This window comes from Procambarus clarkii, chromosome 75, assembly GCF_040958095.1.
Source record: "Procambarus clarkii isolate CNS0578487 chromosome 75, FALCON_Pclarkii_2.0, whole genome shotgun sequence".
NCBI lineage: Eukaryota > Metazoa > Arthropoda > Malacostraca > Decapoda > Cambaridae > Procambarus > Procambarus clarkii.
Window position 1 is genome coordinate 24754732 of NC_091224.1, and position 12867 is coordinate 24767598.

The window sequence follows — 12867 nt, forward strand, 5'->3', positions numbered from 1 at the left end:
ATTCTTCCCTTCCTCAGTCCTACCATTCCTATTCCAATCCCTGTGAGCTCTTCTCATTGTTAATGTCCACCCCTTAAGCATCTTGTCATGTGTATAATTTTCTTTTCTGGGGGGATGCCTTTTTATACTAGATGGTTGACTTCGGCAGGTAGGCGGTTCCATGGGTTTATAACCCTGTGGGTAAGAAAGTGTCTCCTCCTCACACGGGAGACATCTCCCGTCAATCAGTGTGCAGTCGCACCTCCACAGATCTCCAGTATGACACTGGTAATGGCTCAAAAGGGCCACCACTTACGGGCTATTCATGCCGGTGCCACTTTTTGAGTGGCTTAATCTTCATCAATCAATCAATCATCCAAGCGTCTCCTGTTGTCAGTCTTACACCGTGGCTTGATGAGCTTGAAACAGCTGCTCCTTGTCTGCGTTATATCTCACTTTCTGAGGAAGTTGTCTGGATCACCGTCCTCCAAATTGTTCAGTAATAGTGAAATTTTGTACGTTTGACCAAATGGTTGCTATAAGCACTATCTTTTAGTGAGACGGGCTGCAGAATGTCTATCATTAGCTCGACGCTATGTATATCCTGCTGCACGATCTTTCCTTCCTTCGAGGATACATCTATCCTGCTTGTAGGACCCGTCCTAGTCTCTCTCAGATGAGGCTTCATGGGGCATAGATAGGAACCAGCATTGTGGCTGCTGCAACAAACTGGGACGATTTTTTCACTTTTTTCAATCTTGACTCTACACTCTCGCGAGTCGTGTTTCTTACCACAATACCGACACCTGGGGTCAAACTGGCATTTCTATGCCATATGTCCCCAACGTGAACACTTCATGCATAATATGGGCTCCTCAATGTATTTTGCAACTTTCCTGTAGCTTAGTCCTTGCACAAAAATTCTTTCCGGCGCCTCACCCTTTACCAAGGCAACAACCTGGCTTTGTTTGTCACCACGAACACTGTTCCTCTTTACCCATACAACACTATCATTGTTGAGAAGAAGACAATCAGGATCCAAATAAGTTGGATACTTAAAAACTATGATCTTTGTGTGCACCATACCTTCTTCCGGAGTAACCAACACAATGTTCTGAAAACCAACCGTCGTGAGGCGTTCCACGGCCTTTTCTGTCCCAACTGTTATGCAGGGCCGGTGAAAACCCTCCTTGAAGAGTGGTTCATATTCCATACACTCCTTAGCCAGACGTACCGTCCACTCCAGCTTTTGGTGGAAGTTCAGTCGGCATGTTGTAGGGAACAACAGCCTCTTCCTTCTATTAAATTGCTTCTCCTGAGTCTTGCTGAGTAGGGTTTCATTTTTTGGTCTCTTTGTTATTTCATCTTCACTCTCACTGTCTCTCTGTGAATATTTCTGCTCATTACTACATCAAACGGCCTGTTATTATCTTATCTGCCCTCCTCACTATATGGAAACAAATGTAAACTGTGTCAACAAAATTATTCGCACACCCTCCGTCACTATGTGATGGAGTGCGAAAAGATACGTGAATTTAGAGACAATTCTATAACCAATGTTCCAACGATGTGTAAATATTTCATTCAAAATGATCTGCTACCAGAAATTTTGGCCAAATATCCCCAGTTTGCTAACTGTAGGTAGTAACTAAGTGATTGTAATCTATCTACCGCTGCCCACTGGATGGGGGGCGGTGTGCAGGACAAACATATCAATTTTGACACTACCTTTCCATATGTCAGTTGCGTAATTTAGAAACTGTACTTGTGGTCGATCTCGAACCCATTGTTGATGAGACGACTTATATTGAATTTTGTAACTAGCACATCAAGATTGTTGCTTGCTTAGCTAAATAAATTGTGGGGTTCAGTCCCTGAGCCCATTATGTGCCTCTGTAACCCTTTCCACTACTGCCCACAAGATGGGTATGGGGTGCATAATAAATGAACTAAACCAGCCTGCCTTAACATCTTTATATTATGATAATCACATCAACATAACAGCATTAAGATCAGTGTGAAATTCCTGTTTTGGCCAGAATGTCTACCAATCAGCATGAGTGAACTTTTTAATGTTTTTTTTCGGCAGCATTATTTCCTCAGTTTCTGAACTAGTTTCTTTAGCTTCTATGTTATAATAAACTATTCCAACATTTACAGTTGTTCTTCCTTGTGAAGATTTAACAAAAAATTGTGCTTGTAAGGCTGATAAAGTTCAGCCCCGGCAGCACCCAGTCTTACTCCATAGTTCCATCTTTGTGGGACCTTGGTATAAGCCTAACATGTATGTATAGACTGGCTGCCTGTCCCCTACAAAAGGATTTATTATTAACTGTTATATACAGTATACCTGGCTAAAGCGAACACAGTACAGTTTCGTCATAAGAGATTCCTAGATTGGAATTTATTACCAAATTTCAATATATCAAAGTATTTTTAGTGTGAAATGCTGATATTTTATGCATCATTTGTTGTTTTAATAATATTTCGGCCATCTCAACAGAGAACAGTACATCCTAAGCAGACGTTATATAATAATATTCTTAACAGCAGATAAAAGAAGAGTAATTGTTACCTAATACCAGAATAGAATAAAATTTAACATAAGCTATGGGATTTGCGGATCAGTGTTTAAAAGGAATTCGGAAGTAATAATGATACAGCTGATGCCATCTGTCGGCAAAAGAGAACACTAACAACTAGCTGGTCAATAGTAGCCATAAGATACAGCTTACGCCATCTGTTGACATCAAATTACACTTATAACAAATTACTCCACAAAATACAACTAGCGCCATCTCTTTTTTTTCCAACGCACTATAAATATCCAAACAGCAACCCATAAGGCGGGTTGTTGTGCTCGGGTAGGAGGGGTAGAAATTCTTTGGTCAATAGTAGCCATAAGATACAGCTTACGCCATCTGTTGACATCAAATTACACTTATAACAAATTACTCCACAAAATACAACTAGCGCCATCTCTTTTTTTTCCAACGCACTATAAATATCCAAACAGCAACCCATAAGGCGGGTTGTTGTGCTCGGGTAGGAGGGGTAGAAATTCTTTGTTGACATTCGCACAACAGCCAATCACAGGAAGGGATCACCTAAAGGCTCCATCCACTTAATAAATCATCTTTATTCAGCACACCATCCTTGCTTATGATATTCAGTTTCAACTTTAATCGACCAAAAAAGTGAAGGGTTAAGTATTTATAAGCATTAATAATGTGATAATTAAATACTGCAGGATGTAACGGCTGTTACAGAAACATGGGCTAGCTACCTGACTTGTGACGTCATCAGTGAGGGTTGCCTTACGCAATTAATATCGATGATACAATGCTCCGTTCTCTTATTGAACTCGATTATTCAGTTAGATGGAAATTTCTGTCTTGTACATAACCAAGAGGTTGTGTTTGAAATAAAGAGATTGTTGTGCAAAAAGACTTATCTCTTAGTTTGCATATAATTTATAGAAAGAGTGTTGGCATTCTCAGCAACAGCCAATCACAGGAAGGTATTTGCTAAAAGTTCGTCTCCTTGTTGACGTCCTCAGGAGCGACACACAGATCTAGCTTATGGCTTGATGTTTCATCTCTTGTATATAAAAAATATGAATATTTCGATTACTATGATTATTAAATGTATGAGATTATAACAGTTGTTACACAAAATGGCTAAATTTTGCCATTAAAAAGAGCTCATAGTGGATTTTGTAATAGAGTTTTATGGAAAGGGAGTTAGTTATACAATTTTTCTAAATATCTTCTGATATGGGTGTTGACTTCTCAAGTTCAAGTATGTTTATTGAGACAAGAAAAAATACATCTCAAAGGGATAGAGTAGCTTAGGCTATTTCTGCCCCCTTCTTCTTCAAGTCCGTCAAGGAACTCACAAATTCAGTGAATACAAATACACAAATCACAGTACAAGAATCCCATTTAACATTGCAAAAATAATATATTTTAGGAGTAAATCCTTGTCTATGTTAATATTTATTAAACAGTTAATGGTGATGACTTCTCAATTTGTGTAGCTAACACAATTGAAGGCTTCTCTCCAGTTCCTTGTAGATTTTATACCAGTCAGTACAATGAGTAAGGGCTCTGAGTATAATTGCGTTTATTACACTACTCTTATACCTGTCTGACCATTCATACACATTCCAGTGTTGGTGGGTTTAGTATAACTTTCTGTGGTGAAAGTTGTATTAGGTTCTCACGTAGACATGGAGGAAAGAGAGTGTACCATCGAAGCCTAGTTCATGAGTAAAGTTAACTCGGATAAGTAGATCCTTTAATAGCGACAATTCTAGTAGTTTTTTTTCACAAATACGTATATATTCTCGATGTATCTGCAGTAGATGCGAAGTTTCCCTGTGGTATTGAGGGTTTTCTAGTGTTCATATTTAGAGTACCAATGGGTTTTATTTATATTTCTGACCAGGGGGAGAAAGATACTGGCAGTATGGGGCGTTAAAGTTTATTGAAGATTAAATTCTGCAGAACATGTAAATATATAAAGTTCACATAAAGTAAGTAATTATATAAAGTTTATATTAAACACGGTTTATATTATAGACTTAACAAAGTTGATATTATATAAAACTTAATATTGAACATGTAAATATACAAAGTTTCAAATATAATTTAAGGAATATATAACGTTTATATTAAAATATATAAAGTAAATATATAAAGTAAATATATAAAGTAAGAATTAACAGTAACAATTCCAAGGACTAGATTTAACTTAAAAGGTACACCCGTAGTAAGTATGAGACCTTAGCCTATAGTGACATGGAAACTAATTCTGCAGAAACCTAAAGGTTAACTGGTACTAGAATTAAGGCCGAGTGCAAATGTGTAGTAATTATATAACACTAGGATATAACAGGCAGGACACAAAGAATAACTAATAAGTGAGAGACCACATAACACGTAATGTACCCGGCCAAGAGGCCGTAAAAGACCTAATGGATAAGGAGAAGGGGGTGTGACTACAAGTAGGGCTTACTAGCACCTAGACTGGGCAAAGTATTAGCTGCGGACAGCGGGACACTTGGGGACCGGCGCTGCACCCCCCTTCCCACATGCAGTGGGGAGACAATCGGGACAACTGTGCAAAGCATGACGGGGGTACAAAATCAGCCGCTTGCAAAAGGGGGGGAGGGTGGGGTTTTGCGAGGGCAGCGGCGAGGGCAGGCGGAGTGAGGCGGAGCCCCGTTGTGCGCCCGTATTTATACGGCCCCAAACTGCCCGCGCAACGCCGCGGGACGCGCTGCGCAATTGTTTCTTTCTCCCCCGCCAGAAACATCCCCGCTTGTGATGCAAGCAGTGACCATTTTCTGACCAGGGGGAGAAAGATACTGGCAGTATGGGGCGTTAAAGTTTATTGAAGATTAAATTCTGCAGAACATGTAAATATATAAAGTTCACATAAAGTAAGTAATTATATAAAGTTTATATTAAACACGGTTTATATTATAGACTTAACAAAGTTGATATTATATAAAACTTAATATTGAACATGTAAATATACAAAGTTTCAAATATAATTTAAGGAATATATAACGTTTATATTAAAATATATAAAGTAAATATATAAAGTAAGAATTAACAGTAACAATTCCAAGGACTAGATTTAACTTAAAAGGTACACCCGTAGTAAGTATGAGACCTTAGCCTATAGTGACATGGAAACTAATTCTGCAGAAACCTAAAGGTTAACTGGTACTAGAATTAAGGCCGAGTGCAAATGTGTAGTAATTATATAACACTAGGATATAACAGGCAGGACACAAAGAATAACTAATAAGTGAGAGACCACATAACACGTAATGTACCCGGCCAAGAGGCCGTAAAAGACCTAATGGATAAGGAGAAGGGGATGTGACTACAAGTAGGGCTTACTAGCACCTAGACTGGGCAAAGTATTAGCTGCGGACAGCGGGACACTTGGGGACCGGCGCTGCACCCCCACCGCAGGCCAGCGGCCGGACCCCCCCCCCCCCGAAGGGCGAGTGCCAGCTGGCCGCGTGAGGCACTCAATGTAGCAGAGCAACAACGTCCCGTCTGACGTAGGATGTGAGCACTACTCTTCCGCCTGCCGTTTGCCATTATTTCTGATGTGGCGAGCCCGTCCCGAGACAGCTGGGTGCGGAGCGTAGTCATCTGAAGTCAAGCCTAGCGCCGAGAGGGCAGCGCGTAGGATCCTGGAGAAATCTCGCCTGGTGACAGGAGCGCTTGTAGGATCTGTGCTTGTAGGATCCGAAGAGTGTTGATTCCTGACCATGTAAGCGATACCTGGTCCAGTCGGAGCGTGCGTCGATTTTTTGTCGCGTAGCTCACCTCCCCCGGGCTGAAAGATATAAGGCAGTAAGGGTGGGCAGAAGCGGCGTGCAGTGTTATCGTGACAGGCAAGAGCACAGACGAGAGGGAAACCCTAGCTGAATCAATACGGAGACGAAAAACGGGGGAGGGAGCCCGGCAGCAGGAATTAAGAGAAACCTTAATTAACAATCCTGGATGAATAAAGAGCATCCGAATAATTATACTGAGCAATGAAGGGGGGCTAACAAATCTAAGAATCTTCCAGCAAACGGAAGGGGGAAGTACCTTTGCTAAGAGCAAAGGTGGGAGAAAACCGGTAGAACAGCAAGGAGGCACAAAGCAACTATAACAGGGTAAGACGAAACACTATAAATCTTGAATATAAACAATACATATACCAAGAAAGGGTATAACAACTAAGCAACATATACATAAACAATAAAATGGAATAAGAACCAATTCTTAAAGCCAAATCTATAACATGCTTGTGTCCTAATCGGATGTAGAATGTGAGCGGGGAACATTACCCTTGGTCTCTATCCCATCTCTGCCTCCAGACGGGTGATTGGGCTGGATAGAAGCCAAGGAGTCTGCCTTGAGTGGCCGCTGAGTGTAGTCTTGTGTTGTCAATGAGCGTCTGCGAGCCGCAGCTAGTACGCCGTGAACTTCGGCAACATCTTTAGAACAGGAGCAAAGTGAAATCGACGGCAGGGAGCTGCCATTCAGTAACTGTAATAAGGATAATAATAAGAATACAATGTCGTAAATAATCGTACAATGAAGAATACAATGTAATATCGTAAATAACAGATGACGGCAAGTGCCGCAGAATGGAAGAAATTAAGAAAGCAACGCCAAACCATAATAACAATTTATATTTTAATAAAATAATACTGGAATGACAGTAACGGTACGGAATAATATTAATACTGCCATATAGCCCAGCAAATAAAGAGAAGATAATAGTATTAACGTAGGCCCTGGGCGGCTGCATCCCGGCACCGCTGCGTGCGTTGATGGTGATCAGAGGAATATCCGGCTCGCGTTCTCTTCCTCGCCGCAGTAGGGTGTGAAGGGGGGGGGGGGTTCCGGCTTGTCGTGGCTGCGAATAAAGGGAACAGAAGAAACCGGCATTGAGCGCCAAGCGGGCAGAGCGCAGTGGAAGGAATAGCGGTTGGAGGTAAGGGGCCCCTAACCTAATGATAGATGAGGTAAAATTAAATAGAATACTATTACGTAGTAGGAAACAACAATGGCGAAGGAACAAGAAGAGTAAAATAGCCCAGAAGGCCGGATGGCCAAAGAACGTTAGCGACCTATGGCCAACAGCATGCTGGCTGCGCTGGCCAACCACAAGCTGGCCGACGTCATGCTAACTGACTGGCTTGAGCTTGCCGAAAGGAAGGCCGAATGGCCAGTTTTTTGCATGACACCGTGCGCGAGGCCATGCTAAACTTCTCGGTAGCATCCAAATGTAACTTAATGTACTGTCGATACGATGAAGAATGGGTGGTCAGATATAATGCACAAAATTCAGAATAGAATATATAATGAGGGAAACGAGTGTAATAGGACGAAATAACCGGAGGAGAAAAAAAATTGTGGGGGGGAGGGGGGGGGCCACCCGAATGCACTGCAACTAGCGTACCTTAGCTGAAAATAACTTAAAGGCACAGAGGCAAAGCAATAGATTAATACAAATCCTAATTGATAGTCCCTTAATAACAAATTGAACGTGAAACTTAAACAAAGAGTAAATTGCGGGAGAAAAATTTTTCCGTAATAAATACAAATCAAATTGCGAGTCCAACAATAACAAAATTAACAGACACGCAGACGTAGGAGGAACCGATAAGCCGCGGCTCGCGCACCGCTAGCCATACCTAAACATACCTAGACAGGAAGGGGAGAAGCATAAAGGTAGCCCAGCAAAAGACTAGTAATTAGTAATTAGTAACTCTGCAAATAGCACATCCTGGCTGACTTAATAATTTACTTAGTAACTCTGCAAATAGCACATCCTGGCTGACTTCTTAATAATTTACTTAGTAACTCTGCAAATAGCACATCCTGGCTGACTTTACTTAATAATTTACTTAGTAACTCTGCAAATAGCACATCCTGGCTGACTTTACTTAATAATTTACTTAGGAACTCTGCGAATAGCACATCCTGGCTGACTTTACTTAATAATTTACTTAGTAACTCTGCAACTAGCACTGCCTGTCTGACTTTACTTAATAATTTAATTAGTAACTCTGCAAATAGCACATCCTGGCTGTCTTTACTTGATGACGTAAGGCAGGGTAAAAGTGGGCAAGCATACTGGACACAGCAACGCAAAAATAAACATGCGACATGAGCAACGCATCAACTGTCGGAGTAAATTAAGGAGGCTGATTGGGAAAGAAAGTCCGAGGTAACCTGAAACAGGAGGCATGTTAGCGCCGAGATGTAGAACATAATTATGAATAGGGCAAGGCATGGCACGTGGTATCTGCAAGTACAAAATAAGGGTATACAATCGGCGTGGATATATAGCCATATTACATTAAGGGAACGGAGGAGATGCATAACATAAATATAACCAAATAAGCGACGTGAATAACTGCAAGAGCCAAACGAAATTACTGTAACTACTGAGGAAACTAGGCAAACTGTGCTATTATAACATAATTACAATTAATACAAACATAAATAATTATAAATTGCAAAACAAAGTATGCTCAAAATAAAGCTGGACTATAATTCGTTAGAGAAACGGGATTAACACTTGTAAGTTTCCACAGTCGGTGGCTGTGGAAACGTTCCGGGCTACACCGGCAGATGAAACGTCTGGATAAACCAGCGGCCTGGGGGGGGGGGGCCCACTGTGACTTCCGGGCTACCAGGCAGACAACACGTCTGGATAAACCAGCGGCCTGAAAGACCACATATTTATATGGCCAATGTAAATAAGATACCTGAATAACATCGCCAGCTTAACTCACCACAGGAAGAACGTCGGCTGGACATGAACCCCCGAGCGCAGACAGCGAAGACGGCAGCGGCTATGACAACCTTCGTGGCTACATTAGGCAGACAAAACGTCTGGAGAAACCAGCGGCCTGGGGGGCCGCAGTAGATTCCGGGCTACACCGGCAGACAACACGTCTGGATAAACCCGCGGCCAGAAAGGCCGTGTATTTATATGACCAATATAAATATAATACCTGTAGAACATCGTCGGCTTAACTCATCGCAGGAAGGACGTCGGCTTAACTCATCGCAGGAAGGACGTCGGCTTAACTCATCGCAGGAAGGACGTCGGCTTAACTCATCGCAGGAAGGACGTCGGCTTAACTCATCGCAGGAAGGACGTCGGCTTAACTCATCGATCGATGAGAGTGTACTCATCGATGCTGCACGATCTTTCCTTCCTTCGAGGATACATCTATCCTGCTTGTAGGACCCGTCCTAGTCTCTCTCAGATGAGGCTTCATGGGGCATAGATAGGAACCAGCATTGTGGCTGCTGCAACAAACTGGGACGATTTTTTCACTTTTTTCAATCTTGACTCTACACTCTCGCGAGTCGTGTTTCTTACCACAATACCGACACCTGGGGTCAAACTGGCATTTCTATGCCATATGTCCCCAACGTGAACACTTCATGCATAATATGGGCTCCTCAATGTATTTTGCAACTTTCCTGTAGCTTAGTCCTTGCACAAAAATTCTTTCCGGCGCCTCACCCTTTACCAAGGCAACAACCTGGCTTTGTTTGTCACCACGAACACTGTTCCTCTTTACCCATACAACACTATCATTGTTGAGAAGAAGACAATCAGGATCCAAATAAGTTGGATACTTAAAAACTATGATCTTTGTGTGCACCATACCTTCTTCCGGAGTAACCAACACAATGTTCTGAAAACCAACCGTCGTGAGGCGTTCCACGGCCTTTTCTGTCCCAACTGTTATGCAGGGCCGGTGAAAACCCTCCTTGAAGAGTGGTTCATATTCCATACACTCCTTAGCCAGACGTACCGTCCACTCCAGCTTTTGGTGGAAGTTCAGTCGGCATGTTGTAGGGAACAACAGCCTCTTCCTTCTATTAAATTGCTTCTCTTGAGTCTTGCTGAGTAGGGTTTCATTTTTTGGTCTCTTTGTTATTTCATCTTCACTCTCACTGTCTCTCTGTCTGTGAATATTTCTGCTCATTACTACATCAAACGGCCTGTTATTATCTTATCTGCCCTCCTCACTATATGGAAACAAATGTAAACTGTGTCAACAAAATTATTCGCACACCCTCCGTCACTATGTGATGGAGTGCGAAAAGATACGTGAATTTAGAGACAATTCTATAACCAATGTTCCAACGATGTGTAAATATTTCATTCAAAATGATCTGCTACCAGAAATTTTAGCCAAATATCCCCAGTTTGCTAACTGTAGGTAGTAACTAAGTGATTGTAATCTATCTACCGCTGCCCACTGGATGGGGGGCGGTGTGCAGGACAAACATATCAATTTTGACACTACCTTTCCATATGTCAGTTGCGTAATTTAGAAACTGTACTTGTGGTCGATCTCGAACCCATTGTTGATGAGACGACTTATATTGAATTTTGTAACTAGCACATCAAGATTGTTGCTTGCTTAGCTAAATAAATTGTGGGGTTCAGTCCCTGAGCCCATTATGTGCCTCTGTAACCCTTTCCACTACTGCCCACAAGATGGGTATGGGGTGCATAATAAATGAACTAAACCAGCCTGCCTTAACATCTTTATATTATGATAATCACATCAACATAACAGCATTAAGATCAGTGTGAAATTCCTGTTTTGGCCAGAATGTCTACCAATCAGCATGAGTGAACTTTTTAATGTTTTTTTTCGGCAGCATTATTTCCTCAGTTTCTGAACTAGTTTCTTTAGCTTCTATGTTATAATAAACTATTCCAACATTTACAGTTGTTCTTCCTTGTGAAGATTTAACAAAAAATTGTGCTTGTAAGGCTGATAAAGTTCAGCCCCGGCAGCACCCAGTCTTACTCCAGTGAAGAGCAGAGGTGCCATGGGCACAATCAGAGAACACTGTATGAACATCAGAGGTCCACGGTTGTTCAACGTCCTACCAGCGAGCATCAGAAATATTACAGGAACAACCGTGGACATCTTCAGGAGGAAACTAGATTATTTTCTTCAAGGAGTGCCGGACCAACCGGGCTGTGGTGGGTATGTGGGCCTGCGGGCCGCTCCAAGCAACAGCCTGTTGGACCAAACTCTCACAAGTCAAGTCTGGCCCCGGCCGGGCTATACACTGGCTGCCTGTCCCCTACAAAATGATTTATTATTATATTAACTACTATATACAGTATACCCGGCTAAAGCGAACACAGTACAGTTTCGTCATAAGAGATTCCTAGATTGGAATTTATTACCAAATTTCAATATATCAAAGTATTTTTAGTGTGAAATGCTGTTATTTTATGCATCATTTGTTGTTTTAATAATATTTCGGCCATCTCAACAGAGAACAGTTCATCCTAAGCAGACGTTATATAATAATATTCTCAACGGCAGATAAAAGAAAAGTAATTGTTACTTAATACCAGAATAGAATAAAATTTAACATAAGCTATGGGATTTGCGGATCAGTGTTTAAAAGGAATTCGGAAGTAATAATGATACAGCTGATGCCATCTGTCGGCAAAACAGAACACTATCAACTGGCTGGTCAATAGTAGCCATAAGATACAGCTTACGCCATCTGTTGACATCAAATTACACTTATAACAAATTACTCCACAAAATACAACTAGCGCCATCTCTTTTTTTTCCAACGCACTATAAATATCCAAACAGCAACCCATAAGGCGGGTTGTTGTGCTCGGGTAGGAGGGGTAGAAATTCTTTGGTCAATAGTAGCCATAAGATACAGCTTACGCCATCTGTTGACATCAAATTACACTTATAACAAATTACTCCACAAAATACAACTAGCGCCATCTCTTTTTTTTCCAACGCACTATAAATATCCAAACAGCAACCCATAAGGCGGGTTGTTGTGCTCGGGTAGGAGGGGTAGAAATTCTTTGTTGACATTCGCACAACAGCCAATCACAGGAAGGGATCACCTAAAGGCTCCATCCACTTAATAAATCATCTTTATTCAGCACACCATCCTTGCTTATGATATTCAGTTTCAACTTTAATCGACCAAAAAAGTGAAGGGTTAAGTATTTATAAGCATTAATAATGTGATAATTAAATACTGCAGGATGTAACGGCTGTTACAGAAACATGGGCTAGCTACCTGACTTGTGACGTCATCAGTGAGGGTTGCCTTACGCAATTAATATCGATGATACAATGCTCCGTTCTCTTATTGAACTCGATTATTCAGTTAGATGGAAATTTCTGTCTTGTACATAACCAAGAGGTTGTGTTTGAAATAAAGAGATTGTTGTGCAAAAAGACTTATCTCTTAGTTTGCATATAATTTATAGAAAGAGTGTTGGCATTCTCAGCAACAGCCAATCACAGGAAGGTATTTGCTAAAAGTT

At 41.4% G+C, this 12867-nt stretch overlaps 1 long non-coding RNA gene across 2 annotated transcripts; it reads right to left on the reverse strand.

Annotated features, from left to right (window-relative positions):
- Nucleotides 1-5488: 5488 nt before the first annotated feature.
- Nucleotides 5489-10473, reverse strand: LOC138356901 (uncharacterized). 2 transcript variants are annotated; one of them, XR_011224703.1, is made up of 2 exons: nucleotides 9527-10473; nucleotides 5489-7043 (listed from the first exon to the last, which is right to left on the reverse strand). It is a non-coding gene; the product is annotated as an uncharacterized lncRNA (long non-coding RNA). The 2 variants fall into 2 exon arrangements; XR_011224702.1 differs by having other exon boundaries at nucleotides 9305-10473.
- Nucleotides 10474-12867: the final 2394 nt, after the last annotated feature.